Consider the following 16,005-nt stretch of genomic DNA (forward strand, 5'->3'; position numbering starts at 1 on the left):
GCATCTTTATGTTATATTATTTGGTTTATATTTTAGCCAAATTAGGTTCTTTTTGCCTTGAAATTTAATGCAAACATTTTTTATAAAAAAGTTCAAATACAGGAAATCTAGGTAGCTACTGTAGTTTTATTAGTTTATTATAATATTTATAATCTTAAATTAGTGGTTAAAATATATTTCTTTTCCTTTATGTCTGATAGCTATATTAAATAAATTTATTTTTGCTTTTAATTCCAAGGCATCGATAAAAATAACTAGGTGCCATTTTCATTCATGCCTTTTTGAGGTTTAAATTTATTTAAATTACATCTATCATAGCATTTTAATTTATAAAAAGCCGGACAAGTGAGTCGGACTCACCCACCGAGGGTCCAAACTTTTGTTGTTATAGCGGCGACAGAAAGACATCTAGACTTATATTGACCGAGATATAGACCGTGATTACCTTTTGTACAAAACAAAAGGTAATCACGGTCTATATCCCGGTCAATATAAGTCTAGTGAAACTAACCGTGAATCATTCAAAACTCAGAAAGACATCTGTTAAAATTTCAACCGCCCAGCTATCACGCTTCATGACATACAGCCTGGTGACAGACAGACGGACCTTTGGGTTTGGAACCCTAAAAATTAGGAAAGCAGTTGAAATTTCCTTAATATAAGGTTAACAAAATGCTATTTATGTTATTGTTAATTTTGTATTTTTGTATTATTATTATGATTTATTATATTTTAAACTTTATTGCACAATATACCAAATGAAGTACAAATAACGGACTTAATGCCTAAAGGCATTCTCTACCAGTCAACCATCAGGCTAAACATAAACAGTAATAGGTGCAGGCATGACTATATAAAGACAAATCTAGAATAAACTGATGAGACTTACGGACAGTACCGAACTACCAAAGCAATACGCTATTATATATCCTCCCCCCAATTACTACGTAATGAATTAATAGCGCCTTATCTAATACCATTGATTCAAATTTAATTGTCAATTTTTCTTCTATGGTAGGCCGCTAGAGCAGTTATAAACTATCTAAGAGTACCTAACACTCGGTATGGTACTTGGAATTTAGGGGTGGGGACTTCTCCACCTCAATACCATTCCTAGGATTCTGGGCCTCTAGGCCCCCGCCGGGCCATGAGCACACTTTTGACATTGGCAATACCTATTATCATAAAGCCATTTTTTTTAGGTACTCTTGTGTGACCATAAAGGTTTTCCACGAAACTACAGCGCAACGCAAAATCTTCTATATACTATCGTACCTACCACTCAGTATGGCACTTGGAATTTAGGGAAGGGGGGGGGAAACTTCTCCACCTCAATACCATTGCTAGGTTGCCTGGGCCTTAAAGATAGACATGTAACGTAAATAAATGAATTTTAAAAATGGGGGCCACTTTTGGGGGATAAAGGAGAAAATTAAAAAATTTAGTTTTTCAAACTATCGTGTTACATATCAAATGAAAGAGCTCATTGTGAGAATCTCAAATATATATGTTTTATAATTTTAGAACAAACAGTTTTGAAGTTATTCAAGAAAATAGGCAAACAATTACCATGCCCCCCCTATCTTTACTTACTTTATCTTACTACTGGGTATAACTTTTTGAAAAAAATACACAAAATAGTTCTTTACCTATAGATTACAGGAAAACCTAAAAGAAATGTGCAGTCAAGCGTGAGTCGGACTTAATTACTTAGTTTTGGATCGGACCCCTACGGGTTTTTTTAAAGACATTTCACTTGTTTCACATAAAAAATACATTGTTTAAATTGTGTAATGTACGGAAGCCTTGGAACGCGAGTCCGACTCGCACTTGGCCGGTTTTTTAAAGACATTTCACTCACGTTTCACATAAAAAATACATTGTTTAAATTGTGTAATGTACGGATTTACGAAAGCCTTGGAACGCGAGTCCGACTCGCACTTGGCCGGTTTTTTTAGGTACTCTATGTGACCATAAAGGTTTGCCACAAAATCGCAAAATCTTCTTTTACTTATACTATCTAAGAGTACCTAACACCCCTTTATCCCGAATCGGTTAAAGGTAACGACTTTAACCCACGTCAACTGTCAGAATGAAACGTGTTCCATTTCATAGTTACCTTTTAACTTTAATATGTCGTTTTAAATTTAAGTTGGGATACCGTTACCGTGTTTGGTGACGTGAATTGCGGTTGGTGACATTAGTTAAATTAAGTTTTTGCCGAACATGTATACTTGTTCCCTAACAGTCGCCATCAGATACAAATATCTGAACACGCCTCTATTCTCAAGGCGTTAGAGTGCGTGTTCAGATATTGTGAACACCTCGGCCGCTCCGATATATCTGATGGCGACTGTACGTATTACTGCAAAATTCTGCTGCCAGAGTGCAGGACTAGCACCAAGGGCCTGACACTCTTTGATAGAGAAAGATAGTCTTATTGCGATTCCTATAAGAGGAAAGAGAAAATAGTGCCATGCTTTATCCTTATCACCGACCGGGTGGCATCATAGGTAAGAGGCTATGGCGAAATACCAAAATTTATAAGAGTGATAGAGAAAAATCCTATGCTGCCCAAATTTTATATGAATATTCTTTCTCTTACCCCCGGTCGCTCGGTGGCGCGTCTATAACTACTTGTATATACTATGTCTATGACTAGCAACTATCGAAAACCATAGAGTAACTTATACATACTGTACCTTAAACAGTTTTTTGAGAAGTTTTCACTATGATGTTGATGCATCAAGATTCAAGGCGGTTTGTTTACAGATGGCCTACCGCGAAACGCGAAAATCGAAATTTCGTTATCTGTCTCACTATCGATCGAATATGCAAGTGATAGTGACGCCCTCTACGCAGTTTCGAGTAATATTCCCTATTCGAATTAGGAACTAAAGCTTTGGAAGCTTTGTCGGGTAATCACACAAAAATCTGTTTTGACATTTTGCTGGGACATCACTGACATCGGGGCTAAGATGGACGGCTGTTTATCATTTGTCACCATACCTGTCACGCTCTAACAAGTACATAAGTGCGAAAGTGACGCATGATATGACAAGTGACAAGAACGCGACCATGACACCGGTGCAGTTAGCCGCGACCACGACAAGTGAAACCTGCGGGCTTAGCACGGTAGCATTTTTATCGCTTGTCACCATGCCTGTCACGTTTTAACAAGTATGTAAGTGCGAAAGTGACAGGTGATAAAAATGCAACCATGCTGACATCGCTGTGTCGAAACGTCGGAAATAAAGGTAACAAAATAAATTCGCGATAGACCCGGATATATATATGTTCAAAACGCGAAAGTTTTAAATGTTATAATTTACATTTTTTTAGTATTTCTGCAAAGTTTGTTACAAATTATGAATGATGCGTTTAATCAGGCTGAAGTTACTAGAAAGGCCTGAAGATTGCTATTCATACTTTTGCCGACCATAATATGGTCTAAAAAAGCGCTTCGATTTAACAAAAACTGCTGGCTGTACTCTACGGCACCATAATACAGCGCGACAGTATCTCGCGGCGAGATAGAGTATCCGTCTTTTTCTATGTTAATTAAAGAGGGACGCGTAGTCTATCTCGCCGCGAGATACTGTCGCGCCTAGGGTTTGCACGACGGATCTGAAATGTATGGGAAGATCCGCGGAACCGGATCCAGATAGATCCGGAGATTATTCGGAGATAATTTCATACATTTCGGATCCGCATTGCAAACCCTAGTTGCGCCGATCATATGCTAGCCCGGCAGTTGGTAGTGTCTCTTGATTGTTCAAAAACTGATAAGAAAGTTTCATTTTATTCACACGTGAGGCAAAGTAGTCAAATACAAATTTTGAGTTGTTTTCTTATGTTTGCTGGTAGAATTGACTTTTGAAATATTTAATAACATTCATTTTGAATCGATTTGATTTTGTTTGATATTTTACAGTTAGTATTTTCCCTGTTGGTGTGGTGAAAAAAATTGTGTTTTACAAGTGGGCAAAGTTGTTGTTTAACCTCTCGTGCTAATATTGATATCCAAGTAAGCGAAAGATTCCAAAATTTAACCACGAGCGTAGCGAGTGCTTCGAAAAATGGAATCTTGGGCGTTGCGAGGGTTTCAAGGCACGAGGGTTAACAAATTTTGCCACCGAGCCAAATAACCATTAAAATCGATGCGCTCGGCAAGCATTCTGAACAGCGTTGCTTTAATGCAATGAAAGCAGATACCGCGCTAATGCGTCGGGTTCGAATCCCAGGTGGATGCGTTTTCACTGAAATCTATTATTAAAAGACGTTAGGTACCTACGTGCTGGCCTAATATAACTCCGTAATAGATGGACACAGTCTAAGGAAAAAACGTGCCTCGAAAATCACGAAAATTTGATTCTCGATCAGATGGCACCACTAGTTTTGGCCTACTCTCGTATAGAGGGCGTTGACGGTTTTGTTTGTTATTTATAATTTTAACGCATATCAATAAAAGAACATGGTTCAAAATCATATAAAAAAAATTAATGCAAATAAAAAAATCAACTATCCATATTTAAATCATTTGAACGTATTTTTATAAATCTTCATTTTTAGTTTTAAAGTATGTCGATAGATGGCAGTGAATTTACAGTGGTTACAAAATTTACTATGACTGTACCGCTCTATCTTATTATATCCTCTTTGGTACCTACCTACCTACTGAAGAACTTAAATAATAACATTTAGCGATTGCATACCCCGGTGTGGCGGGTTCTATTAAATTTGGTTTAACATTTGTGTCGTTAATCACTGATTTAAACTTTCACGATTTTTACTCATTATTATCTATTATTATTGTCTTCTCCGAGACCACGGGGACAACGCCGTCCTCGAAACGTCGGAGGTAAATTTAAAACTATTTTACGCGATTAAGTCCCGTGGAGATAAATAATAATTTGTGTCGTTCTCAAGTAAAAGGTATCACATTGTCGCTTACCACAAGGACGCTCTGACATGTTATTCGTAAAGAGATACAAGCAAATTTCACTTCTACTTGAAAACGACACATTTAAAAAGTGCGAGGAGAAGTGAAACTTACTACTTATAAGTCCATGACGATAAAATTAAGTGCTATCACGGTTCATGAGATGCAGCCTGGTGACAGACAGACAGACGAAGTCTTAGTTAATAAATAGGGTCGCGTTTTTACCCTTTCGGTACGGAACCCTAAAAAGGCTCCATACAAACGGGGCTTTAGCGTAGGCTTTTACCTATGCGATGATTATTTCCTAGTATTTTTAACAAAACCTCCTCGCATCTCACCATTAAAGTTGCAAGTACACTCGACTCCATTACGCCGCTAATAAGCGAGATTGAGCCTAATTGCAGCCATTACGCGGTTGACTGTAGCCGACATGTGTCCGTTATACCGTCGGAGTAAGTGCTAAAACTGAATGGTTTTGACCTATCCTCTACAATTGTACATCTATCTAGATATGGGGCATTTTATATGAAAAGGGACCTTATTATCGATGGCGCTTACGCCGCACAGCGTCGCGCGGCATTGTATTTATATCGGAGCATCGTTAATAATGGCGTAAGCGCCATTGACAGTAAGGTCCTTTTTTATAGAAAATACCACATATGCGTACTTGTACTAGTGTGCATAAGAAAAAACCGGCCAAGTGCTAGTCGGACTCGCGCATGAAGGGTACCGTACTATTACGCAAAAAACGTCAAAAAAATCACGTTTGTTGTATGGGAGCCACACTTGAAAATTTATTTTATTTTGTTTTCAGTATTTGTTGTTATAGCGGCAACTGAAATACATCATCTGTAAAAAAATTAACTGTCTAGCTATCACGGTTCATGAGATACAGCCTGGTGACAGACGGATAGACAGACAGACAGACAGCAGAGTCTTAGTAATAGGGTCCCGTTTTTACCCTTTGGGTACGGAACCCTGAAAACATTAGAAAACTAAGGGACTCAGATCGAAGGTCATTTCGGTATTGGATTAGAATTTAGATCCCCTTAATTTTAAAATTTAAATATAATTTCGATTTTGGAGCAAAGTAGGCTATTTCACGGTACATTACTTAGTACAAAGATAGATATAAACGTGCCTCGAAAATCAAGAAAACTTGATTCTCGATCAGATGGCGCCACTACCTTTGGCCTACTCTCGTATAGAGGGCGTTGACGGTTTCATTTCTTTTTTAACAATTTTAACGCATATCAGTGAAAAAACATGGGTCAAAATCATAAAAAAAAATTAATGCAAATAAATAAAATCATTTATCCATATTTATATACATTTTATCGTATTTTTATAAATCTTCATTTTTAGTTTTAAAGTGTGTCGATAGATGGCAGCGAATTTACTGTGGTCACAAAATTTACTATGACAGTACCGCTCTATCCTATTATATCCTTTTTGCTTAGTATGTTCGTGACGAAACTATTTCACTCAAACAGATTGTCTTAAACCCTACGTAAATCCATTGTTTATCTGATTCAACCCGATCCGACCCGATCCCGATTTAAATGTAAATCGATCCGGTAATTTGGGTCAGTAATTGCTGTAATTAGGGGTTCCGTACGAAACTGACGTTTAATGGCTTATATAGATTCAATTTATATAGTCTTCTTTTATGTTTTTCTAAGGAGATCCATTTTAAAACACTAATAATTGGAGTATTGTTGATATTTCACTATACCTGTTAATAATCATTTGTTTTACAATGGGGCCATGTTGTTGTTTAACCTCTCGTGCTAATATTTTTTTTTAAATATTTTTTATTATACTACGTCGGTGGCAAACAAACATACGGCCCGCCTGATGTTATGCAGTCTCCATAGCCTATCTACGCCTGCAACTCCAGAGGAGTTACATGCACGTTGCCGACCCTAACACTCCTCTCCCTCGAGCTCTGGCAACCTTACTCACCGGCAGGAACACAACACTATGAGTAGGGTCTAGTGTTATTTGGCTGCGGTTTTCTGTAAGGTGGAGGTACTTCCCCAGTTGGGCTCTGCTCTAGATCTGGAATGACATCCGCTGTCCTGTGCCCTACCACACAAAGCGAGATGTCATTTACAGTGCCCATACCTCTCTTTTGGACGTAGTTTAAGGACATACCCGGGTCCTTTTGGACGTAGTTTAAGGACATACCCGGGTCCGAGCAAGCGAAAGATTCAAAATTGAACCACGAGCGTATCGAGTGGGCCGGAAAAAATGGAATCTTGAGCGTTGCGAGGGTTTCAAGGCACGAGGGTTGAACAAATTTTGCCACCGAGTGAAACACAAAATCTTTCACCACACCAGCACAAGCAAAATACTAACTGTAAAATATCAAACAATTATTTGATTTAAAATACTAAAAAACGTCGGACTCGCCCACCGAGGGTTCCGTACTTTTTAGTATTTGTTGTTATAGCGGCAACAGAAATACATCATCTGCGAAAATTTCAACTGTCTAGCTATCACGGTTCATGAGATACAGCCTGGTGACAGACAGACGGACAGCGGAGTCTTAGTAATAGGGTCCCGTTTTTACCCTTTGGGTACGGGACTCTCGGTGGGCGAGTCCGACTCGCACTTGTCCGGTTTTTTCGTGTAAATGTCTATTGTCATACCTACATTTCAAAATTTCTTCGTTTTTACAACGTCGCGAAATTGCGATTATCTAGGCCCATGTGCGTGCGCCCAATGGCGTATAAAATGTTTACGGCGTATATTCTTTATGGCAGATTTATGTTAGCTATTGTCGTTGGCTGTTAACTGAGTTAACGGGGCTTTTTCTGACCGAGTTTGGTGTAATAAAATACACGGTGGATGACAACGTGATAGGAAGAGGCTGGAGGCTTTTGAGTGGTGCTGGCGTCGAATGGCAAAGATCAGTTGGACGGAAAAGAAAACCAACGAAGATACGTACAATAGCACTCAAAACACACACGTACACATGTTATGCAAGCCATATCTAGTTTGTATAAAATGCTTTTTTACTCCCTTCTTTTTTTTTGTGTTTCCACTTAGTTATTGCATGTTAATTGTACTTTTGTGGACATCTGTTATTGGCTATGTTTTCTGTTCACTATGATTTGTATTACTTTTTGTATTGCTGTTGATGCCCCAAATAAAAAAAATAAAAAATTGTAGGAGAGAAGAGGAGTTTGTTAAGAACTATAGATAATAGAAGAGGAAAGATGCTTGGGCACCTGATACGACACGACGAATTTATTAAAACATCATAGAAGGGAAAGTTAAAGCAAAGAGGAAGAAGGGAAGACCAAGGAGAGCGTATAATATTCTGTTGAGAGCTCACGTGACACCGTTTCTAAATAGGCATAAGATCCTCAAAATGCAACACCGTCGTAAACTTCACTTAGCGTGTTTGCTCTTTGGTGTACTTAAGTATAATACCCCCCATATCTCTTCAATAAACTTTCTTGTATTAAGCTCCGCGAACGCCGTAACTGTGGGATTCAATTGTTGACGCCGCGCCACGCTACAGCAGCTTTTCGGGGAAGTTTTAAATATGCCGCGTCCAAGGTCTGGAATAATATACCTCCTCCCTTGAGAAACCTGCAAAGTTAGTTTTAATTCAAACCTTAAACAGTATTTACTTAATCAGCAACTTAACCAGGAACCCTACAGACTTGATACGAGCTGTCTGTAGTTTGTACTTTTACTTATGCTTACCACAAGTGTTTTGTTCCTTTACTAGGGTTTATTCCTGACACGCCATACTTATTACAGTATTATTATGTTAGTATTCGTCTTCCTCTGATGCTATCTTGTTAATAAATAAATAATATGAAAATTGATTATAAGGTTTTAAGGAGTTTAAGGTTATGGTGTAATAGAATATAGGGTGTATGACAACAGAGACTAACGCCCTCAACCTAGCTTACCGACGCATATCACTTGAGTATCACGACATATTTTTAATTACCCTCAATCGAATTTGACAGCCTGTATAAATACATTGGTGTTTTATTTAAATGCTCCAGGGCTTAGTTTTTTTTATACTACGTTGGTGGCAAACAAGCAGATGTTAAGTCTCCGTAGCCTATGTATGTACGCCTGCAACACCAGAGGAGTTACATGCGCGTTGCCGACCAACCCCGCATCCTCGTTAAGCTGGCAACCTTACTCACCGGCAGGGAGACAACAAAAATCGCTAAATACTGTGATAATTAGCTAACGGGGATATTTTGGGTGAGTTGGAGTGTAATAATAGAGGACATAGGACAGAAACGCTCACTAAACACAAGTAACTTTTACGGATTTGATGGTCCTAATTGTCTATGCGTGATTGTGTGATAATAGTATCTGTCTCACTAGACTTATATTGACCGGGATATAGACCGTGATTACGTCTTGTATTGTTTTTGAGCTCCCGATATTTCGACGCAGTTACATGCATGTTGTTCACAGGTGACTTAAGATAGCGGGTGAATGTAAGTCTAGTGCAACTAACCGTGAATCATTCAAAACTCTTAGTAACAGTCTATTTTTAAACACGTGCAAACTTGCAAACTGGCTACACTGCAGAAAAAGTAATACCGCAAATTGTATTCGATGTAATTGTAGGCAAAAACCTACATTTCAAAATGTCTACGTAGAAAAATCTACATAATCTGCTGTACACATACATTTTTCTATATTAAGGGGCTACCTGAGGTTTTCATCGATTTTTGACAAGTTTTGAATCGTATCTCCTACTTTTGCACTACATATAGAATTATAAGGCAAGCGGCTATCGGTTCTTCAATCTTTTATCTCCATTTTTGTCTACCGGATTGTGAAAAAAATGAATACAATAAGTATTTATAATTGTTTTAAACATTGTCTAAAAAAACACTTTTTTCGTATCTAAATTGCTGTGAAAGATCTGACTTATACGAAATCTACATATTTGGGTTCGTCTTGGCCGTCTCTAAAAATTTGTGTAAGGTTTTAATTTTAAACTAATTAACACAAAAGTTATGGCCAGAAAACCAGTTTTTTGGCCTAAAATTGTTCAACTTTGATGCCAAATATTTCGAAAACAATGAACTTTGAAGTAAATATGGGATACTATATTGCTAAAATCCGTTGCTGTTAATATGATAAGCTACAAAAAACATTAGAAAACTAAGGGATTCAAATCGAAGGTCATTGGGGCATGGGATCCCCTTAAGACATTTTGCATTGTAGGTTTTTTGCATTAGGTAATAGGTACATAGATAATTTGCGTTTTAGTCTTTCTGCAATATGTAATATATGTATAACCATTTTGTGAGTTGTTGAAGAATTTTTACCAGTTTATTAACATACCAACATAATTTTCACTAGCCCTCCCACGACTTTGTCCGCGAAAATATCAAATCTAAGTATATGTATTAGTCAGTATTGAATATTCAAAAGATTTTGTTGAAATATTGTTCCCATTTTTAGGGTTCCGTACCTCAAAAGGAAAAAACGGAACCCTTATAGGATCACTCGTGCGTCTGTCTGTCTGTCTGTCTGTCTGTCCGTCCGTCTGTCACAGCCTATTTTCTCCGAAACTACTGGACCAATTAAGTTGAAATTCGGTATACATATGTAAGTTTGTGACCCAAAGGCGGACGTGTAACAGAAACAAATGAATTTTAAACATGGGGGCCACTTTTGGGCGTTAAATGAGAAAATTAAAAAATAAAGTGTTATATATCAAATGAAAGAGCTCATTGTGAGAATCTCAAATATATATTTTTTATAATTTTAGGATAAACAAGTTAGAAGTTATTCAAGAAAATAGGCAAAAAATGACCATTCCCCCCTTTATCTCCGAAACTACTGGGTCTAAAATTTTGAAAAAAATACACAAAATAGATCTTTACCTATAGATTACAGGAAAACATATTAGAAATTGCAGTCAAGCGTGAGTCGGACTTAATCACGTTTCACATAAAAAATACATTGTCTAAATTGTGTAATGTTGTGGAACCCTTGCAACGCGAATCCGACTCGCACTTGGCCGGTTTTTTACTACTCATAGCTACTGAGAATAAACATATCAGTTGAATCACCAATTAGCGAAAGGTATTTCCAAATGCCCAATATGTTGATTGCAATAACCGCCCGGTTTTGGATGTTTCTTTAAGTTTCGGATACAGGAAAGACGTTTTCTGTGTATGACCCATACATATGTCTTGTATCCTGTAATTCCTGTCCTGTTATAACTACTAATAGTGTTTTTCTAACTCTTACATGATACATATCAGTCTGAAAATTCAAATTTCTACCCTATGTCAACAAGACCAGTAAACCGTATTTTCTCTTGATCTGAAAATGACTTAAAAGTTATGTCATCCTTTATAATTACGTCTTTTTAGTTCTGAGGGTTTTCAATGTATTCTCAATTCTCATCGCTTAGTGACTGTAGGCGCCCTCAACCTTTTCGACGCCGTATCAAACACAAAAGCTGTCACTCGGACGCCACGTCACCGAAGTGTCAAAACTGAAAGTGAACTTTATGCACATGCACGGTCAAAGACCACAGAGCAACATAGACCTACTTTTATTCTACTAAAGAGTTTTTTTCGGAAAACTAATAATTCATTTTTACCTGCCAGTATCTTTACTCTCATGCCTAATATAATTAACACTAAAATTTTAAAGTATAATTCTAATTAATTTAAATTCTTCATGAACAATAAAGATTGTAAGCCAATATTTTGAGGCATATTTAATATTTAATAATTCGATTTTTATTCAATTTATGTATTAATGATATTATTTTAATTAAGTACATATTATGATTAGTACTAGAAATGTAAAAATACACCTAGATTTAAGAAAGTTGCAGTGCCCTACCAGGGTGTCATGTACCTACAAATGTATTTATTGTAACACCTGTATTATGATGTACACCTGTATTATGTATTATCATGTACATGATAGCAATAAAGATATGAATATGAATATGTTGCTCTGTGCTCTTTGACCGATTAATCCGTCTTTGGCGTTGGACCTGCGGTGCCGATATATCCGTCATTGGCGTCCAAAAGGTTAAAGATGAAACTTGGCGACGTGTCGCCGCGTCATGTCGCCGTATTAATTCTGCCGCTCGGCAACGCGTCGCTGACTTCGTGTCGCCAAAGAGAATTAAGGCCGTTCCATCGGTTTGCCGCTGTCTTTGTCACATTTCGCAAGAAAGAACGGGAAAGAACATACGCGCCAAGTGTCAATTTTGATCGAATTTTGTCGGTATTTATTTTAAAAACGTTACTGTTGAGGAACCCTAATCTCACGTCTCACGGACCAAGGAAGGGAATGCACCGCGCGGGGGAAGCAGCCGCATCTATTTTGCATATCACTCTTCGCCGTTCGCTGTTGACGAGCGCACATATACTTACGCCCTTTTTTATCAGTCAAAATCAGTGTCAAAATGGTGTAGTCAATAAGCCTATATACTAAAACTGCATGTACTGAAGAAATTTGGATTAAAAATAATTTAAAAGTTCATCTGCATACGTCATTCAGTCATCCAGTCATCTATACCCAAAAAAAGCAATTGACGCCAAAGTCTACAGTTACCTTACAATATCGAAATTCTAAGGCTATGAAATTACTATTTATGTTAAGATTGTTTTTTCTTCTTTTTTTGTTTATAGTATATCACATAATAAATAACCGAGTAAAGTAGGATTAAAAGTCCGAGTTAGAGGTTAGTTTGGGAATTAATTGTTTCGAGCGAAGTGTCATAATTCGTGTATCGGAAGCTATGTTGTTAAAGATAATATAGTCAAGAACTACATATATTTTTTCCACGTCTACGAATATCAACGCCTCTTAGAAAAACATGATCATATAAGGAGTTTTTTCGCCTTCTGGCTCAGGGAACCGCCTTAAGTAGACATGTGCTCACTACATACATCAGTTTTGTTATCAAAACTGCTATTATATTCGCAGTCGACATCTAGCGTCTAGTAGCGGAATGACACTGCTACTCGACAATAGATGTCGCCACGAACGGAAAGTTTAATGCTCAACGATTTTTAGCTAATATTATAACCGGAACCGGAACTCTATTTTCAACTCTTTCTACTTTTAATATTAGTGGTAAATTCTGACATCGCACGTGACATCTAGTGTCGAGTAGCAGTACTGATAATTCCGCTACTTGACGCTAGATGTCGACTACGAAAATAATAGTCGTTTTGGTAACAAAACTGATGTATGGAGTGAGCACTATGTCTGTTTAATTATCTTTGGTGTCGCTGATTTCGAATGGTATTTTATAGAAGTATATAGAAACCAGTCGCGTCGCCCGACGTGTCTGCAGCCGCGACACGTCGGGGGGTTCCAAATTGTAACCTTTAGGCAACCGCCGATTAGCGAAAAGCGAATAAAGACTTGCGAGCTTTTCTTTGTGAGTTTTAGAAATATTCAGTCGCTTGTTTGAGGCCCGTTGGAGATAGTTTGAGGCGCGGGGAAGGACTTATCAATCATCATCATCTAAAACGTTCTAAAAGCCATACTAATATTGGTTAATCTGAACTAAAAGCAGCTTGAGGCGCGGGGAAGGACTTATCAATCATCATCATCTAAAACGTTCTAAAAGCCATACTAATATTGGTATCATTTATCAGTATCATTTCGTTCCATTTGGAGTTGAAACTCTAGGTCCATGGGGTCCCAGCGCGCATAAGTTGTTTGCAGAAATCGCGAAGCGTCTGGTTGACGTAACTGGTGACCGAAGAGCTGGCGGCTTTCTCGCACAACGTATCAGCATTGCGATACAGCGGGGAAATGCCGCCAGCATCCTTGGTTCAATGCCTCAAGGGCCTATTTTAGATTTAAGCTAGTTATTAATTTCGTTTACGTAGTACCACTGTATATATCTTGTATGTAAATAAATATTGGTTAATCTGAACTAAAAGCTATTTAATTCACGGTAACAACTGTTCAGAACCCTTTACGGTAACATAAAAGCAGGTGGCCTTCAGGCTATTTAAAATAGAAACCCTTTGTTAAATGACCCTAAGTTATCTATAACAAATGTAGGTGCAGGTAGTTTGCTAAGAGATATTTTAGTAAAGGATAAACACACACACACTTTAAAGGATGACTCACGTTAGACCGGGCCGTGTCCGGGCCGGAGCTTCCGGCGCTTCGTTTTCTATGGAAAGCACCACGTGATCACCTGTCATGTCATAGAAGAGTAAGCGCCGGAAGCTCCGGCCCGGACACGGCCCGGTCTAACGTGAGTCATCCTTAAAGCGGGTTCTTAAAACTACAAATAGATCACAAATATCACAATATTCGAATGGGTATTTATTTGACTGAATTTTTCCGATTTGTGACGAAATATAGCTTTTGACATTGAACTTTAAAAACCGGGCAAGTGCGAGTCGGACTCGCGCACGAAGGCTCCGTACCATTACGGAAAAAACAGCAAAAAAATCACGTTTGTTGTATGGGAGCCCCATTTAAATATTTATATTATTCTGTTTTTAGTATTTGTTGTTATAGCGGCAACAGAAATACATCATCTGTGAAAATTTCAATTGTCTAGCTATCACGGTTCATGAGATACAGCCTGGTGACAGACGGACGGACAGCCGGACAGCGGAGTCTTAGTAATAGTTTTTACCCTTTGGGTACGGAACCCTAAAAAAACATAAATATAGGGAATGCTCCCTAGACTGACAATGTATGATAAGAACCGGGAATTTCCGGTATCAAGACTCTTGATTGATTCAAGAGCATACCCGTACCCAATTCTATAAATTATAAAGTTAACTTATCTTACCAAAAACAGGCATTCCTTATTTTAAATGGGATAAAAAAATATCAACCCACCCTGACCCTTGTCCTAAGTCTTATGAAATATATCTTCAAACTCTAGTCCTCTTTATGTCTCTTTCATTCCATTGTACTTTTTTTTTTTTACATTTGTCAAGACAAAATCATGGTTTTGTTTGTGGGCAGCTGTAGAGTTTAGGGTAAATTACGTATATTTTTCCGGCATTGTGACGAGTCTTTTACGTTTTGTGACGAGCCTTCAGGTGTGTGATGACCGTTGAACTGTCGTTATTCGATAGCCTTACTGTAGATTTGTAAATCTAACTAGACATAAGCTCTCGAAAGCCTCCCGATATTAGCTCGAAACTCATATCAGCTGTCGTATAAGCGTACTTTTTACAAAATTTTAAGCCTAATCTTTAACATCTCGTCTTAACTGGAAATCTATAAAAGGCCTTCCACTCCACTGTATTTTTTAGACAAGCTAAAATTGGTCAGGTATTTTTGTTTCGACAGATGCATCTTTTGTTTTGGCAGCTACGTGATTAATAACATAGAGTAACTTACTACTAGAGCGATACTGTCATAGTAAATTTTGTAACCCCAGTAAATTCACTGCCATCTGTCGACACACTTTAAAACTAAAAATTAAGATTTATAAAAATACGATAAAATGTATTTAAATATAGATAAATGATTTTTTTTAATGCATTAATTATTTTTATGATTCTGACCCATGTTCTTTCACTGATATGCGTTAAAATTGTTAAATAACAAACGAAGCAGTCAACGCCATCTATACGACAGTGGGCCAAAACTAGTGGCGCCCTCTGAACGAGAATCAAATTTTCTTGATTTTCGAAGCACGTTTTTTCCTTAGACTGTAAACATCTATTACGGAGTTATATCTATCTTTGTTAATAATATCTATTTATCCGTTTTGTGACAAGTTTTTGACTGTATTTACGTTTTGTGACGAGTCTTTACGTGTGTGACGACCGTTAAACGGTCGCTATTCGATAATCTAACTGTAGATTTTCAAATCTAACTAGACATAAGCTCTCGAAAGCCATAATCCCGATATTAGCTCGAAACTCATATCAGCTGTCGTAAAAGCGTACTATGTCTATAAAAAACATCATAACCCGCCCGTATAGCTATAAATGTGCCGTTTGTGAAGATTCGCCTCATGCATGGATTTTAAATTTTTCAGTTTTCAGAGAGATTTTGTTTGGATGTACTGTACCGTAGCTACCTACGATATTTGA

The 16,005-nt window shown here is 37.6% G+C and overlaps 1 protein-coding gene across 1 annotated transcript in view; it reads left to right on the top strand.

Moving 5' to 3' along the window:
* LOC134753512 (uncharacterized) overlaps positions 1-16,005 on the top strand; it is a 340,941-nt gene that overhangs the window by 1,495 nt on the left and 323,441 nt on the right. The window lies entirely within an intron of this gene.

This window comes from Cydia strobilella, chromosome 27 (assembly GCF_947568885.1).
Source record: "Cydia strobilella chromosome 27, ilCydStro3.1, whole genome shotgun sequence".
Lineage (NCBI taxonomy): Eukaryota > Metazoa > Arthropoda > Insecta > Lepidoptera > Tortricidae > Cydia > Cydia strobilella.